Source organism: Ictidomys tridecemlineatus, chromosome 11 (genome assembly GCF_052094955.1).
Source record: "Ictidomys tridecemlineatus isolate mIctTri1 chromosome 11, mIctTri1.hap1, whole genome shotgun sequence".
Taxonomy (NCBI): domain Eukaryota; kingdom Metazoa; phylum Chordata; class Mammalia; order Rodentia; family Sciuridae; genus Ictidomys; species Ictidomys tridecemlineatus.
The window spans coordinates 20,862,110-20,878,944 of NC_135487.1; positions in this window are offsets into that span (position 1 = coordinate 20,862,110).

The following is a 16,835-nucleotide window of genomic DNA, read 5'->3' on the forward strand; positions in this document are numbered from 1 at the left end:
AGGCTCCCTGGCACTGCTTGCACTTGAACTGGGAGCTAGCACCTCCTTCCTATTTAAAAGAAAAATACCTAATAAGGGGCTGTGGGGCGTGGCTCAGGGCCAGAACATGGGCCCAGCATGCAAAAACAAATAGATAATGAAATTTTAAAAAGAAAAGGAGACAATCAGCCTTCCCTGCGGTTGCCCATGGAGTGTCCACTCCGCTGGGCTCTCAACCTGGTGCTGCCCTGGCTCGGGCTCCTGGGCCTGGTGAGCCGGGCATCACTGGCCACAGCCGTGAGGGCCTGCGTCCAGCCGCGGGCAGCTCTCCCCTCCACGAGAAATCGCTTCCGCTTCCCAGACTGTGATGATGGAGAAGTGCAGATAAACTGAGCCGGGCTCTCCAGGCAGTGATCCCTCCCGGCCCTGGGCTCAGGACCAAGGGACTGGCGGGAGGTGGGTGACAAGTGTTCTCCTGTCACCTGCCCACGTCCTGAAATTTAATATAGTTTTGACATTTCTCCAGCTGAGTGGCGGCCAGGGCTCCAGCCGCATGAAATCAGGCAGATAAAAGCCGGAGCAGAGGGCGCGGGGACCTTGACCCGCTGTCATTTTGCCACTGGCTTCTCCTGCAGACCAGCAGCACGTTAAGCCACTGAAGTCAATAATGAAACGGATCAGGGCTGAAGGCAAAGGGAAGATTGAGAATCCCACAAAACTGCTCCTCCCTGAGAGTCACCGGGGACCTGCTGCCGTCTCTTGGGGAGAAGGGACCTGAGGGAGGCTCCACCCAGCCGTGCAGAGGAGGCCCAGGCTGCTGGCAGTGGAGGCCCAGGGCTCCAGGCCCCAGCACTGGGCACCCACCAGGATGGGCCCAGGGACACTAGTGAACAGGACGGGCAGGGATCCTGGCCCAGGGACAATCACCTTGACAAACTTGTCCTGTAATAATAATAATAATAACAATAATAATAATCATCTCTTGGTTGTCTACTAATCCCCAATTCTGTGCTAAATTCTCTCTGTGCATTATTTTTTTTATTTGATCCTCAAAAGTATGCTCTAAAGTAGAATTTTGTAGAAAAGGAAACTGAGGTTCAGAGAAGTTCAGAACGTTGATTGACCACCATGAAGTACTTCATAAAAGGCAGCTCTGGGGTTTGAATCCCTCCAAGCTCCTCCACCTCCGGAGCCTACACTCCATGCTCAGCAGGGTGTGCTCTCTCTCCTCTAGAACTGCTCTGGAGGCTCGGGGACCCGAGGGCTGGTCCCGGTGGCAGAATCCTTAAACCTTGTCCAAGTGGCTGCACAGCCCTGCCGGGGTAGTGTCCCTGGGCGCCTCCCTGGGCGCACGTTGGGAGGGTACAGGATCTTGCAATTCTTCCCATATCCCCGTGTGCTTGGGGACCACAGAGGACCGACCGCCAGCCCATGTCCCTGCTTTTGGAGGTTATGTTAGTTAGGTTTCATCCCTGGGAGCAAAACACCTGACACACACAACTGAGAAGAGGAGGAGCATCCAAGGCTCAGTTCACGGTCAGCCGACTCCATGGCTCTGTGCTCTGGCCACCAGGAAGCAGAGAGAGAGAGAGAGAGAGAGAGAGAGAGCACTAGAGCCAGGGCAAATTAGATCCTCCCCAGGGCTCGCCCCAGGAACGGGTGGTTCCTCCGGCCACATCCCAGCGGCCTGCACCCAGCCGTCCACTCAGACCGTCCGCCACCAGATGGTTGAGTCCACCGATGGGCCACAGCTCCCTCACGCTCATCTTTCACCTCTTGCGTTAATACAGAAGCTTTGGGGAGCAGCTCATAGCCAGACCATAACAGAGGCTGTGTTCTAGAGGATTCCAGGACTTGGGGGAAATCAGGGAAGTATCCTTAATTATCCCCAGGCAGCCAAGGCCAACCAAGGGACCCAGAGTGTCACCCAGCCCCTTCCAGCTCCGCAAGAGAGGTCAGCCACAGAGACTGCTGTTGTTGTTTTGTTTCTTTTTCTTGATTATCTTTGAGCGACATATGAATTGTACCTACTTCTGGGATTCAGTGTGATTTTAGCCACAAGCATTCAGCAGGCACTGCATACAGCAGGCACGGATCAATCCAGCCTCCCTCTTCCCACCTCCCACGCCCTTCCCCACCTCTAGTAATCACTATTCCACATGCAGATTGTTTTTTTTTTTTTAATTTCCTCATATGAACACTAACTGCCGTACCTGTCTTTCTGTCTCCGGCTTATTTCACTGACCCTAAGCTCCTCCACTTCCATCCATTTTGCTACAAACGACAGGACTTCATCTTTGGTGGCTGAAGACTATTCTGGGGTGTTTATTTAGTCACGTGTGGATGGGCACCGAGGTCGATGCCATGTCTAACCTGACATGACAGGTTCCGCACTCAGCCTGGGTGAACAGGTGTCTCCTTGGTGCCTGGTTTCCATTGTCAACAATTGTCCCAAGAAAGCCCCCAGGGAGAAGATCAGGGACAAAGTCTCCTGTGTCCCTACCATCAGTGGGCCCACCCCACTCCCTCTTTCCCTACAAAGTGACAGTTTTGCATCATTACACCTTTAGGAAGTTCTGGGTCTCCAGGACACACCAAGTGTCAGGTTGAGTGATGTCACAGGGCTGTTTGTGGCTGCTGTGGCTCCTTTCCGACCACCTGCTGTGACATCTTGTCAACAGGACTGGAATTCAAGGGCACAGCTCCTCCCTGCCCTGCCTCCCCTCCATCCACCTGCACACGGCTGCCCCCTGAATCCCCTGGAGCCACAGGTGACTCATCACCCAGCGTCCTCGGTGGGCAGACACTGCCCAACCCACCTCAGCGTCTGTCCTTCACCCCCCCCCCAGGGGACCTGCTCTGGCACCACAGGCAAACACCTGCCCCAGTCCAGGTCTCAGTTTCCGCATCTGTAGGTGACGGCCACACAGAAAGCCACCAAACACCGAAACCTCCATCCCTCCTGTCAGTCCCTCACCCTGACCCTCGGGGACTCACAGGGCAGGACAGGAGTCCTTCATCTCTGCGTCCCCAGCACGGGGCCTGGCGCACAGTGGGGCAGCATGGTGTGAGGACCCAGTGTGCGCCCGAGTCAGCCGGGCTGGCCTCACGTCCCAGCTTGCTCGCTACCTGCTGTGGGTCCTGGCGCTCTGTGGCCTCCTCCGAGGGTCCTCACGAGGACCAGACGACATCAGGGGACGCTGTGGTCATCCATATCAACACAGGGGCCTCAGCACTGAGCCGGGCCTCTGCTGAGACGCCTGAGGGATGGCAGGTGTCCACGACCTGTCCTCCCCCGCCCTCCTCTCCCTCCACACGAGCGTGAACACACACGAACCGCCCAGCACCGCTGTGGCCCCAGCAGCCCTCTGAGCCCCAGGACTTCAGCCAGGAAGACAGGCGGGCCCTGCCCTCCAGGGGCTGAGGTCCCTGTACCTACAGTGACAATGATCCAAGAAACCCAGCAGATGACTTAGACCATTCCAGGCCGTGACGAGGGAGTCCGAGAAAAACAGGAGGCTCTAGAAGGGAATGATGCTCCCTCCCGTCCAGGAGGGCGACACCAAATGAGAAGGGCACAGCATCAGGCAGGGGCCAGCTCCTGGTGACAGTTAGCTGTCCCCTCCTGTCCTGGCATGTGACACACTCCCCTGACTCACCTGCCACTGCCTGGCGACAGCTAGCTGTCCCCTCCTATCCTGGCAGTGACACCCCTCCCCTGACTCACCTACCAACAACTAACCTGGTGACAGTTGTCCCCTCCTGTCCTGGCACAGTGACATCCTTCCTGACATACCTGCCAACTCCTGGTGACAGTTAGCAGTCCCCTCCTGTCCTGGCACAATGACATCCTTCCCGACTCACCTGCCACCTCCCAGTAGCTTCACAGCACACAGCTCAGGGGTGTCCCCTCTGGCCCTGTGCTGACCAGTCCCTCTCCAGAGCAGGGCACTCTCCTCCCTCCCCCACTGGGACCCACCTTGTGACCACATCCACCCACAGCTGATTGGATGACAGGAGGGACACCTGACCTAGGCTGACCAATCAAATGTGGGTCAGGCCTGGGAACCAGACCTTGGGGCCCTTCTGGCCTGGGGACAGAGAGAAGGGAGGACCAGGGAGGACAGGTGGGGAATGGGGCTGTCCCCTCCCTGCTCCCACCTCTGACTAAAGCAGCTGGTGGGTTTCAGTCCCTGTGAGCAGGCGCCCAGGGCGACACACCTGAACTGCCCCGAAGGGGAGCCAGCGCTGAACTGGGCCCCTTGAAGCTGCCCAGGGGTCAGTGTGCTTTGGAGTGGCCACCTGGGGAGTGACCATCTGAACCGCCCCAAGGTCAGCTCCTAAGCCAGCAGGGCTCCCTCTCGCGCACCCTCCCTCCTGCACCGTGTCCCTCTCACTTCCCAGAGCTGCTCCCTCCCACATGCTGGAGGGGGAAGGCAGTGTCCCTTCGTCCCAGGAGTGGAATCCACAGCTCTCTGGCCCCGCTGCCCCCCGCTGCCTTCCTTGGCCTCTGCGGCTGCGGAGTGGGCAAAGGGGACTAGCTGGGGAAGGGACAGGGCTTCTGCTCGCAGAGAGTGGCTGGGACCTTCTGCAGCCAGCAGGCGTGGCCTCAGTGGGGACTGGGCAGGGGCAGCCCACTGGACCACCAGGAGAGGAGCAGGGCAGGCCGCAGGTTGGGCCGGGAAGCCAGCTAGGAGGTGCATGCTATGTCTGCCTTGTCCAGGTCCCTTGGCACCTTCTCAGCTGACAGACTCCTATTGATCCAGCAAAACCCAGATCAGAGGCCTCCTCTTCTGGCTCTGCCTGAGGCTGTGGCTCCTCCACACGGGTCCTGCCTGACCGCACTGTGACTGGGGATGCAGCCCTGCGTCTCCCCATCCTGTCAGGACAGCAGGACTTAACCATGGCGGGAGGCTGGTGGGCACCTGCCAGGGTCAGGTCCTCGGCCCAGCCTGCAACACCCACCCCTGGGCCACTTGCACCCCTGGGCCACTGGAGGGCTGGGGAGCACTCTCGCCCGGGAGATGGGGGACTAACACCGGGTGGTTTCTGAGCCTCAATGTCTGCGTGTGGGCAGCTCCGGAGCCTGAGGACCTGCCAGCTGCCTGGGCACCACATGGCCTCCAACCCCTGGGGGTGCGTACAATGGGGCACCTTCATACGCCTCTAGATTCTTCCCTAGAGGCGATCGGGGACAGCCCAGGGAGGGCAGCTCGGCCTCTATCTGGTGGTGGCTGACAGGTTGGTTTGAGAGCCTCAGGGACTCCCCAGCGGGGCTTTGCAAGGAACAGCATCCCCTCGGTGCAGGAGCCTTAGGGCTGCACCCTAAGGCTGAGACCTGCTGACTTCCTGGGCCCAGGCAGGAGGCCTTCAGCTACGCTAGAGGCTCAGCCCAGCCAGGCGGCTCCCCCTGCTCCCTCTGAGAAGCCTGGACCACCAGGCGGCAGGTCTGTGGACGAGAGGCCAGGTGCCTCCAGCCCTGGGGCCAACAGAGCCCGTGGTGGCAGGACAGTGGCGGGATCCGGGCTCTGTGCACAGAGACCCCACCGACACGTCTCCCCAGGTCTGTGCGGTGGCTCGGGGGCTTGGCAGCACTTGATCTTTTTCTTCAGACAAATCAGAACGTTTTTGCCTGAGCTGAGCTTCAGTGTGCGCAGGCGTCCGGGGCCTGAAGCTGACCTCCGAGTCTGCCGGCATGTTGGCCTCCTGGGTCATCCACTTTCCCAGCCCGGGGTCACCCAGGCACAGGCGATAGACCTCAAAGCCCTGGGCCTTGGTCCCCAACTCGGAGAACAAATGACCCTTTTCTCCTCTCCTCTCCCTCCCCTTCTCTCTGTCCCTTCCTTCTTCTTGTCGCTGCCTCGTCTGTGAGACAGAGAAACACCACCCAGGGCAGGTCCCGTCCTGTAATCAGGACCTGGGGTTTCATCTCCCAGACAGAGCGTCCCAGGGGCACAGGAGGACAGTGACCATAACCAACACGCCTCTCTTGGCAGAAACAGGACCAGCCCAGGTGGGGATGTCTGCCTATGGAGCTTTAGCACGGGACACCCCAAGGTGGGGGATGCCCACGGATCAGCACAGCCCCCTCCCAACAAAGCAGGACTTTGGAGGAAAGGACGGCCACCAACTGAGAGGCAGGACTCAGGGGACCCCAGAAGGGGCCAGAGCCAGCCTGGACCCTTCAGCAGGAGACCAGAGGCCCTGGGCCTTCGGTGAAGGCAGGGAGGACGGCGTGGGCCTCCTGGGGAGGCACCCAAGGGTCTGGAGGGAGCCGTCTCTGCCGCCTGGGTGCTGACACCGTAATGTCCCTCTGTCTACAGGGACGCTCAGACGCCCTCCGCAGCAGGGAAGGGGCCTCCCGACTGAGCGAGGGCAGATCCCGGGTCCAGTCCCATCTTGGGGGAGAAGTGGACCCGCATCCCGCTCCAGGCACCTCTCAGCATGGGTGAGCGGAGGCCCTGGTAGCCCTGAGTCCACTCTCCCCGCTCTTCTCCTCCCTGGATCACCCCGACTTCCCCGTGGAGGACCCAGAGCCCTAGAAGCCCCATCTCCACCCGAGCGTGGTCCACCCTGGGCGCTCGGGGCGGGCCTTGGCCTCACCACTAGTCGGACCCACAGGCTTTCACCCAGGGTCCCTGCCCCAGGAGAGACAGATGGGGTGCCTCCCTGCTTCTCCCCGCCCCCCCATCCCCCTGCCCCCCCCAGTGGGGGCCACACCCCTGCTGCTGCTGGGATCTGCTTCACGGGTCACCTCCTGGCCCACCCCATGTGGGGTTTTCCAAAGCCCATTGGGAAAGCCGGAGGGCAGGTGCGGTCCGCGGAACACTCCGGGTTTTCTCTGCTCATCATGAGGATGAGACGGACGCAGCCCCTGGGGGCCAGTGGCATTTTTCTGGTGTGTTTCATTCAGAATAAACAGCACAGGAGCAGGCGGCCGCCCGCTGTCACTCAGCCTTCTCCTCTGATGGCCGCCTGCTCCACCTGGGCCTCCCACGGCCACTGCCTGGCCTGCTGCGCTCTCCGTGGGCTCTGGGCAGCGCTGTCCCGCCAGGCCCCAACAGGCTTCTCTGAGAAGAAATCTGGTTCCTGGGCATGAAGCCTCTCCTCGGGGGCTTCCAGCCTCACCCGCTGTGGGGCTCAGGGCTCTGCAGGCCTGGGCCCTCGCCCACCTCCAGGACGCACAGAGCTACCCTCCCCTCCCTCGTGGTGCCTGTCCCCTCTGTGGGCCTCAGCTGTCCTGCCCACTGCTGAAGAGCCCTGGCTAGTCCTGGGCCTCCTGTTCCCACCAACCTAGTGCTACTTAAAAGGAAGCCACATGGACCCCAAGTGAGTCCCAGGCAGCCTGGTGAGAGCCAGTGGTCTTTCCCAGGGACTGGAGCTTGTCACCAAGTCCTGGCATTGAATGACACCCTCAGGAAACCAAGCAGGAGCTGGTGGCAGCAACGGCACGACTCTCTGTGGGAGGATCAAGGGGGGACCTCCCGAGCCTGAGCCGCAGACAGACCGTCTAGGCCACAGCGGGGCCCAGAGACAGTGGCTCACGGCCACCAGGGTCACACTTGACTGGTGGAAAAGGCAGCCAGGGCTCCAGGGGTGCAGACACCCCCACCCACCCCAGGAAGCCCCATCAGTACCCACACCCCTCGCCTGCCTGCTCCAGGGTGGGGACGGAGCTGCTTGGGAGAGGAGGGGGAGGGTGGCTCAGGGCCAGGCCCAGGGCTCTCAGGGACCAGGCAGCAGGATGCTCCTCAAGTCACTGTCCCTGGCAGGACATGAGCAGAGGGGCCTCCCTGCCCCAGGCCAAGGCAGGGCAGGCCTTAGGTCCAAGCCACAGCCAGCAGCCAGCAGCCTAGTGTGGGGACGATGCCCTGTGCAGCCAGAGCGTCAGGGGACAGACCAGAGCTGAGCGGCCTCATTACGCTCCGACCTGTTTTCCGCTTCCGGCCTGCGCTGAGGTGGCTGCCATAGTAACCTCACAGACCCAGGTGACAGGCAGCTCCTGGATGTGCCCAAGGGGACATCTCGGACCCCAGAGTCTCTGGGGCCCAGGGGGAGACAAACCAGGGCCTTGAGGGAGGGGTGTCCTGGGAGAGGGGGAGCAGGGGAGGGCGCGTCTTGCACCCCGCCCCTCCCAGCCCTTGGGGACCCTCGCACACTGTCTTAAGTAACCTCCCAACAGCCCGGGAACTTCTGCCCATGCCCTCATTTCTCAGGTGTGGAAACTGCACGTCTGAGGCCCGTGGCGTGGCCCAGTCACCAGCCGTTTAGTGGAAGGTCAAGGTCCCACTGGACCTGTTCAGCTCCTGGTTTTCCTGGAGCGTCAATCAGCAGAGACAGGAAATAACCCCATGCCGGGCCCCAGGGTACGGGTGCGGGGAGGGCCCTGACCGAGATGGAGAGACGGGCTCAAAGCACGGGCTGCGCTCCTGGGACACGGGACGCGGCCTCTGTCTGCGTTTCCTCAGGGACGCCCCCAGAGGTGGGGTGAGTGGGGTTAAACACGTCACACTCCATCAACAAATGCCCAGGCTGGCTGGGCTCCTCAGCTGGCCCTCCTCGTTCCTGACCCCTGCCCACTTCATCACTCTGTGCCAAGCACGGAAGGGGACACACCAAGAACAGGACCCTGCAGTGACATCCTAAGCCCTTCCCGTCCAGCAGGAGCAGCCACAGATGGAGGGATGATGACATTGGGACAGCGCAGAGGTCTGGGCGGTGGCCCAGCTGTCACCTCCTCCTTCACCCTGCCGGTAGAGTCCTGAGGAAGCCTCAGAGAGGGAACCAGGCTCCTGGGGAGTCCCCTGGTCCTGCAGGCCCTGGCTCAGACGCCCCTTCCTCCAGACACACTCCCCTGACCACAGCAGCCTGCGCTCCCTCCACAGCCCCTCGCACCCCGGGGACATGTGCCCAGCACCAGTGTCTCTGCTAAAGCACCACGAAGGCAGGGATCTTGGGTGTCTTTTTTGGCAGAGCCGGCCCAGAGTCAGATGCTCAACTCCCACTCAGTGGGGAGGGATGGATGGGTAGATGGACAGATGGACGGATTGTGGCTGGACAAATGGGTGGATGGATGGTTGATGGATGGACAGATGAATGGATGGATGGTTGATGGATGGATAGGTGATGGATGGGTGATGGATAGATAGTGGATGGGTGATCAGATGATGGATGAATGGATGGATAGATGGATAATGGATGGATGAATGGATGGATGGACAGATGCATGGATGGATGATGGATAAATGGATAAATGGATGGATGGATGGATGGATGATGGATGAATAATGGATGGATGGATGGATGGATGGATGGATGATGGATAAATGGATAAATGGATGGATGGATGGATAATGGATGGATGGATGGATGGATGGATGGATGATGGATGGATGGATGAATGGATGGAAGATGGATAAATGGATGGATGGATGGATGATGGATAAATGGATAAATGAATGGATGGATGGTGGATGGGTGATCAGATGGTGGATGGATGGATGGATGGATGGATGGATGAATGGATGGATGGATAGATGGGTAATGGATGGACGAATGGATGGATGGACAGATGCATGGATGGATGATGGATAAATGGATGGATGGATGGATGGATGATGGATGGATGGATGATGGATAAATGGATAAATGGATGGATGGATGGATAATGGATGGATGGATGGATGGATGGATGATGGATGGATGGATGAATGGATGGGTGACAGATGGATGGTGAGTGGACTGATGAATAAATGGAGATGATGGATTCACGATGACATTGGGATGGCTATGACGAGAGCTACCTATCTAACTCCCAGGGCTGGTTCAGACCCCTGGAGACCCTTCCTAGCCTGCCTCCACCTGACAGATCTTTACCCCTGGAGAGGACAAAGCCTCCTGCCCCCCAGGGCCTGGAGCTGCCTTCCTGCTGCTCCCCGCAGCCCTGCCTTGTGGAGTGGGCCTTGTGGCCTCAGCCCACACCTGGCAGCTCCAGGAAGCTGTGCCATACCAGTGCTTGGCCAACTGGGTCCCCCCCAGGCTAGCCCAGCCCAGATGTGAGGTGCAAGAGCCCTGGGGCGACTTCTCTTCCAAAGCTCTTCTCAGGATTGGAGCAATGAGTTCCTGGCCCTTCCCTGCTGGAAGCCCTGGGCCACCTTACCCAGAATAAAGCCCCTGAGGGTGACAATGACACTAATGCTACCCACTGGGGCTCACCCTGTGCCAAACCCCCACCAGCACCACACCCTCCATCCCCTTTGGCCCTCACCACACTCCTGTGAGCTACTGCTGCTCATTCCCACATTTCAGATGAGGAAACTGAAGTTCACAGAGGGACACAAACGCATCCAAGGTGCTCGGCCACAGGCAGAGCCAGACTGGAGCCCAAGACTCTGTCTCCAGGGCCCACAGGCCTGGCCAGTGCCTCCCAAGCTCCAGCACTTCCCAGCCCTGTCTCCACCTGCACAGCGCGCCCGCCCTCATGCCCGTCCAGCCATCCCACAACAGCCCCTTTCTCCTACGCGGCTCACCCAGCAGTAACACCCGTGAAATCCAGGGCTCCATGTGCTAATTGCTTGTGGGATTTTCTCATATAACCATTAAAGTCCATGCATGGCTGGTAAAATATAGAGTTTGTCTGTGCCTGGCCTGAAGTCACCTCCCGTGGCCTCAGTGAGCATGCTCCACTGCCTGGAAGGCTTTGAGGGAGGAGAAGGGGGAAGGTTGAAGAGCTGAAAAGAGGGTCAGGAGCTGGAGGAGCTGGAGAAGCTGGAGCAGCTGAGAGGAGCTGGGAGGAGCTGGATTGAGCTGGAGGAGCTGGAGAAGCTGGAGGAGATGGGAGGAGATGAAGGAGCTGGAGGAGATGGAGGAGCTGGAGGAACTGGAGGAGCTGGAGGAACTGGAGAAGCTGGAGGATCTGGGAGGAGATGGAGGAGATAGAGGAGCTGGAGGAGCTGGGAGGAGCTGGAGATGAAGGAGATGGAGGAGCTGGAGGAGATGGAGGAGATGGAGGAGCTGGAAGAACTGGAGAAGCTGGAGGAGCTGGGAGGAGATGGAGGAGATGAGGAGATGGAGGAGATGGGAGAAGCTGGAGGAACTGGAGGAGGTGGAGGAGCTGGAAGAGATGGGAGGAGATGGAGGAGCTGGAGGAGTTGGAGGAGCTGGAGGAAATGGTAGGAGCTGGAGGAGCTGGAGGAGATGGAGGAGATGGGAGGAGCTGGAGGAACTGGAGGAGGTGGAGGAGCTGGAGGAGATGGGAGGAGATGGAGGAGCTGGAGGAGTTGGAGGAGATGGGAGGAGTTGGAGGAGCTGGAGGAGATGGAGGAGATGGAGGAGATGGGAGGAGCTGGAGGAACTGGAGGAGGTGGAGGAGCTGGAGAAGATGGAGGAGATGGAGGAGCTGGAGGAGTTGGAGGAGCTGGAGGAAATGGGAGGAGATGGAGGAGCTGGAGGAGTTGGAGGAGCTGGAGGAAATGGGAGGAGATGGAGGAGCTGGAGGAGATGGAGGAAATGGGAGGAGCTGGAGGAGATGGAGGAGATGGGAGGAGCTGGAGGAAATGGGAGGAGATGGAGGAGCTGGAGGAGATGGAGGAGATGGGAGGAGATGGAGGAGATGGAGGAGATGGGAGGAGCTGGAGGAGATGGAGGAGGTGGAGGAGCTGGAGAAGATGGAGGAGATGGAGGAGATGGAGGAGATGGAGGAGATGGGAGGAGCTGGAGGAGATGGAGGAGGTGGAGGAGCTGGAGGAGCTGGAGAAGATGGAGGAGATGGAGGATATGGAGGAGATGGAGGAGCTGGAGGAGATGGAGGAGATGGAGGAGCTGGAGGAGATGGAGGAGATGGAGGAGCTGGAGGAGATGGAGGAGATGGAGGAGCTGGAGGAGCTGGAGGAGATGGAGGAGATGGAGGAGCTGGAGGAGCTGGGAGGAGCTGGAGGAGCTGGGAGGAACTGAAGGAGCTGGAGGAGCTGGAGGAGCTGGAGGAACTGGAGGAGCTGGAGGAGCTGGAGGAGATGGAGGAGATGGAGGAGATGGAGGAGCTGGAGGAGATGGAGGAGATGGAGGAGATGGAGGAGCTGGAAGAGCTGGAGGAGCTGGGAGGAGCTGAAGGAGCTGGAGGAGCTGGCTGTGTGGCTGGTGGACTTGGCCTGGCCGAGGAACCAGGTCAACCTTGGCTCTGTTCTTGGGAGGCCCCCAGCTGCAGGCTTCACCAGGCTTTGGCACAAGCAGCACCACAGCAACTGGAGCCCTGGGACCACGGCCCACAGGGAAGGGATCAAAGCCGTGATGTCCCCCTGGTCCTGAGCACGCGGGGTGGTTGCTGGCCACACGACTGCCCAGTACTCACAGCTCCTAGAGGAAGCCCGCGCGAGGGACAGAATCCTCCTCTGTGCCACCCACAGCAGAGAGGGAGGCGCTGTGTCCACGGAACCCGGTCAGGACGGAAGGCGGGAACTGGCAAGGGAAAGCCGGATCCAAGGAGAGGGGAGGACGCTCCCCAAACTGTGGCCACCCCCAAGCAGCAGCTGAGCCAGCTGTGGGGAGGAAGAAGGCAGGAGCCACCAGACAGCCCCGAGGGCCCTGTGGGGGACCCAGAACTGCCTGTCTGTAAGCTGGAGCAGGCTGGGGGCAGGGACAGGCCCCAACCTGTGAGCCCCAAGGACCTCCTGGGGCAAAAGGGAGGGACAGACAGGCTGTACTGCCACTGAGCTCCTTCTGCCCTCTGGGCCTCGCTCCCCTTGTGACACAGGAACCTCCTTCCTCCTGGGTTAGCGCTTCCTGAGAGTGGGTCACCCTAGCTACTATAAATGTACGTCCACTAATTACTACTTACAAAAATATCCTCTCCCACAATCACCCACCGTACATAGGTTGGTATTTATATTTATGTATGTTTCTGCTCTTGGTTTCCACGTACTATATTTTGTTTGTAAATATGCAACGTGCTGAAACTCACCATTTATAGATCATTTACCACCGCTGCCTCTGGGGGGCCATGGGAAACCGGGGGCAGGTTCGTTCTGTCCCTCGATCCTTCAGTCTGGGTATGCATCGAGCCCCTGAGAAGCAGAGTGGACCTCCGTCTGGGGAGTCTCTGAGCACGGTCACCCACTTGAGGAGTTGGTATTGTTGTGCTGGAAGTTCAAGGTTCAAGTTCAGTCCACAGGGATAAAATGCCTCCAGGATGCCTGGCACAGCGCCAAGTGTCATCAGCGAGGAGACCCAGAGAGGAAGGGGACTTGTTGAGGTCACCCCAGGAGCCATGTGTCACACCCAGGCCTGGGCACAGGAAGGTGGCCACTCGGGATCCCTGGAGACTCCTTAAGATGCAGGTTCCTGGACCCCGCCCACCCCATTCTCCGGCCCCCACGTGTGCCTCGAGCACCCCCTCAAAGCGCAGACCATGCTACAGAAACCACGGCAGGACCTCCAGTCTCTGGGGGGGGGGGGGTCAGCGAGGTGGCTTCAACCTCCCCTGAGTCTCTGAAAATCAGGCTCCGAGCACATGCAGCCAGGGGCTCGGGCCAGCAGCGAGGACAGCCCGGCTTGCTGGCCACAGGGTGCCCTTCAATACATAAGGCCGTCCTGGATGGCCCCCTTGTCCCTGGCTGCTGTGACAGGCTCCCAGACAAACACACTCATGACCTTCTCTAGACTGTTCCCCTGCAGACCCAGGTCCCACCACTGTCACCGTCACTGGACAGGGCAGCCCTTGAACATCGCAAGGAAGGAGCCACGGGGGGCCGTGAGCCCTGGAGGAGTGACAGGAGGGGGGCTGGGGCCTGGTGTGGGTCTTCCCACAGGGAGGAAAGGACAGCGGGTCATTTGGAGGGGACACTGCCCCTCCTGAGGCCGAGGCCTGGCCCCTGGGCCCAAGCCCGCACTGCCACTGTGAAGGGGCCAAGCCGGGGAGGTGCGGACCCGTCTCGCAGCACGGGCCCCTGTCCCGCTCTGCACGCCACCCGTTGCACAGCCTCCACCCAGCGACGGAGGTTATGCTCCCCATTTTCTGCTGGGCAACCGAGGCCAGAGGCGTGGTCACCTGCCCCCTGCCACCCAGAGTCCCAGGGACGGAGCCGACACACAGCAGGCTGGGCAGCCCGTGGGGCGCGGTGGCACTCATTTTTAGGCCCCTCAGAGCCTCGGCATGGACGCCTCTGACACTCCCCTCCCCACTCCAGGCTGCAGTGAGCCTGGCTCAGGACAATGACATCCTCATCTGGGGACAAAGGACCCCAACCGTGGGAACGAGGGAAGGTGGAGCACAGTGCGCTTCCTCCCCGGGGGTGCACCTGCCTGGGCCCCACCTCACCCCAACATTCAGGTCTCAGCTGCCAATCGCCGCACGGGCTTCTGTCAGGCTCTGGTGACAGAGAAGCAGCGAGCCCCAGCCCCTCACCCCCCAAGAGCAAGGGGTAGAGAGGGCAGCTGGCGGCAGTTGTCTCTGGGAGACCCACATCCATGGCCCCCCCAAGAAGGGAGCCTTCCTGTGTTGGGGGTCTGGCTAAAGGGGTTAGATTAGGGGCCACAGGTGGCACAAGTGACAGGAACCAGCCAGCTCAGTGACCACACGGAACCCTTCGCCGAGATGGGCCGACCATCCCATTCCTGGGTCAATAGTGCCCCCTTGTGGCCAGATGCCTCCATGGCAGCCCCGGCCTGTGGGCCCTTGCAGATCACAGAATTCGACTCCAGCACCCGTTTCACTGTGTCAACGTACATCACCACATCACGATGGACACCTTAAATATGGAATTAAAATTTTTTAATTTTAAAAAATTTAAACTTATAATTTTTTAAGACTTTTAATCCCATGGCTCCTAGGTCCAATGCTGACCCCGAGTTCATCTTGCCCAACGTCAGGGTCCATTTCAGACGGGAAAACAGGCTTGGGAAGCGTCATCCAGGTAGCGGCAGGTAAGGAGGGTGGGAGAAACTCTGGGGTCCAACAGGCCTCAACCCTGTTTTGCACGACTTGGAGGAGCCCCTTCCTGTCCCTAAGCTCCAGCTGGCCCCTGTAGGACGTGGACAATCACTGATCACCGTACTGACCTCACCTGGTGCGTGAACACATCGCCTGTCCCCACCCCGCGTTCTGCTTTACTTGTGCAATTTGGGACCTGCCACACTTCCTTCGACCTCTCCGGCTCTGTCCCCAGGCTCCTGCTTAGCAGGTGGGGCCATGAGGGCAGTGACAGACAAGGCCCCCTTATTGCTGGGTCCCCAGAGCCTGGGCCAGCACAGCACTCAGCAGGATCTCAGCCGATCCCTGCTCCGTGAGGCACGGATACAACCTCTAGTCCCAGGTCTCGTGGTCCACGTCCAAGCACCGTGACTCCACCGTGGCTTTGACCTTACTAAGTTCCTTTTTAACACTGTGCCGATTCCCTTGTCGAGGCCCCCTCAGGTGACGCACCTGACTCAGGAGTCTGGGAGACCAGGTTCAGTGCCGCCCCACCGCCCACTCGCTGGGACACCGGGTGCGCTACTGACTTGACCAGAGGCGCCCCGTCTTGTCCCTGTGCTGCACAGTGCATTCAGATTCCATCTCCAGCCTTAAATATACCAGGAGCCTCGGGAGCTGAGGAAGAGCATCTCACTGAGCACTGTCCCCCCAACCCCTAGCAGGCGCCTCCCACCCAGCAGGTCCTCAGGAAGCATTTGGATCATGAAAGAACCACCTGAGGCTCCTTTCGCGACCTCCATGGTAACGTCGGGGACCCTGGAGCACTGTGGGGTGAGCGAGACCCAAGTGGAGGGTCCATCCCAATGCCCTGGTCCAAGCCTGGCTCCCAGCCTGGTCTGTGTCCACCTCTCAGGACCTCCAGCCCCGTGAGTCAAGGCTGCACAAATGACCTCAGCTCTCTGAGCCTCGGTCTCTGTCTCAACAACAGGACAATGACGACAACCTCACACAGTCCTAGGTCCCAGAGCACAGCCTCTGTGAGATCCCAGTGATAAGAAGGGAGACAAAGCAGGGCAATGGTGAGGCCATACAGCACGGAAAATGTCGGACTAAGTTTGCACTTATGCAGGGGGAAGTGGGGAGCCAGAGAAGGTTCTTGAGCAGAACTGTGACCTGATCCGATGGGCACATGTGTGGCACCATATCTCTGGTATCCGTGTGCAGAAGAGCCTGTCCCCCCACCCAGGGAGCAAGGAATAGAATCCCATTCGTCATAGCGAGTCTGAACCCTAGGGAGGCCATGTTCTGGAAAAAGCCCTGACTTTCCAGCCAGGGATTCCAGGGTTCAAATCCCAGCCCTGCCATGTATGGGTCATGTGACGCTTTACATCCAGCAGCTTGGTTCCCTCTGTCTGTGAAACAAGTTTATAAGAAGTTGGAATTGCCAGGTGCTGTGGCGCCCACCTGTCATCCCAGCAGCTCAGGAGGCTGAGACAGGAGGACCGCAAGTTCAAAGCCAGCCTCAGCAAAAGTGAGGCACTAAGCCACTCACTTCGACCCTAAATATAGGACTGGGGATGTGGCTCAGTGGCCAAGAGCCCCTGAGTTCAATCCCAGTACCCTCCCCACAAAAAAGGAAGTTGGATTGGAAATTGTGGGTCTACCGCCCAGCACATACGGATGATCAAGAGGGAAAAAAAAAGAAAAAAACAGTCTCTCAATAGTTGAGAGGCGGGCTGGGGCTGCAGCTCAGTGGTAGAATGCCTGCCTTGCACGTGTGAGGAAGTAGGTTCCATCCTCAGCACCACATAACAGTAAATGAATATATTGTGTCCATCTACAACTAAAAAAAAATTTTAAAAATAAACAGCTGAGAGACGGCAGGACCCTGGGCCATGCTCAGGTCCCGGGGAGCCCTGGCCGTGCCCGTGTTTGCTGGACAAGGGTCTGC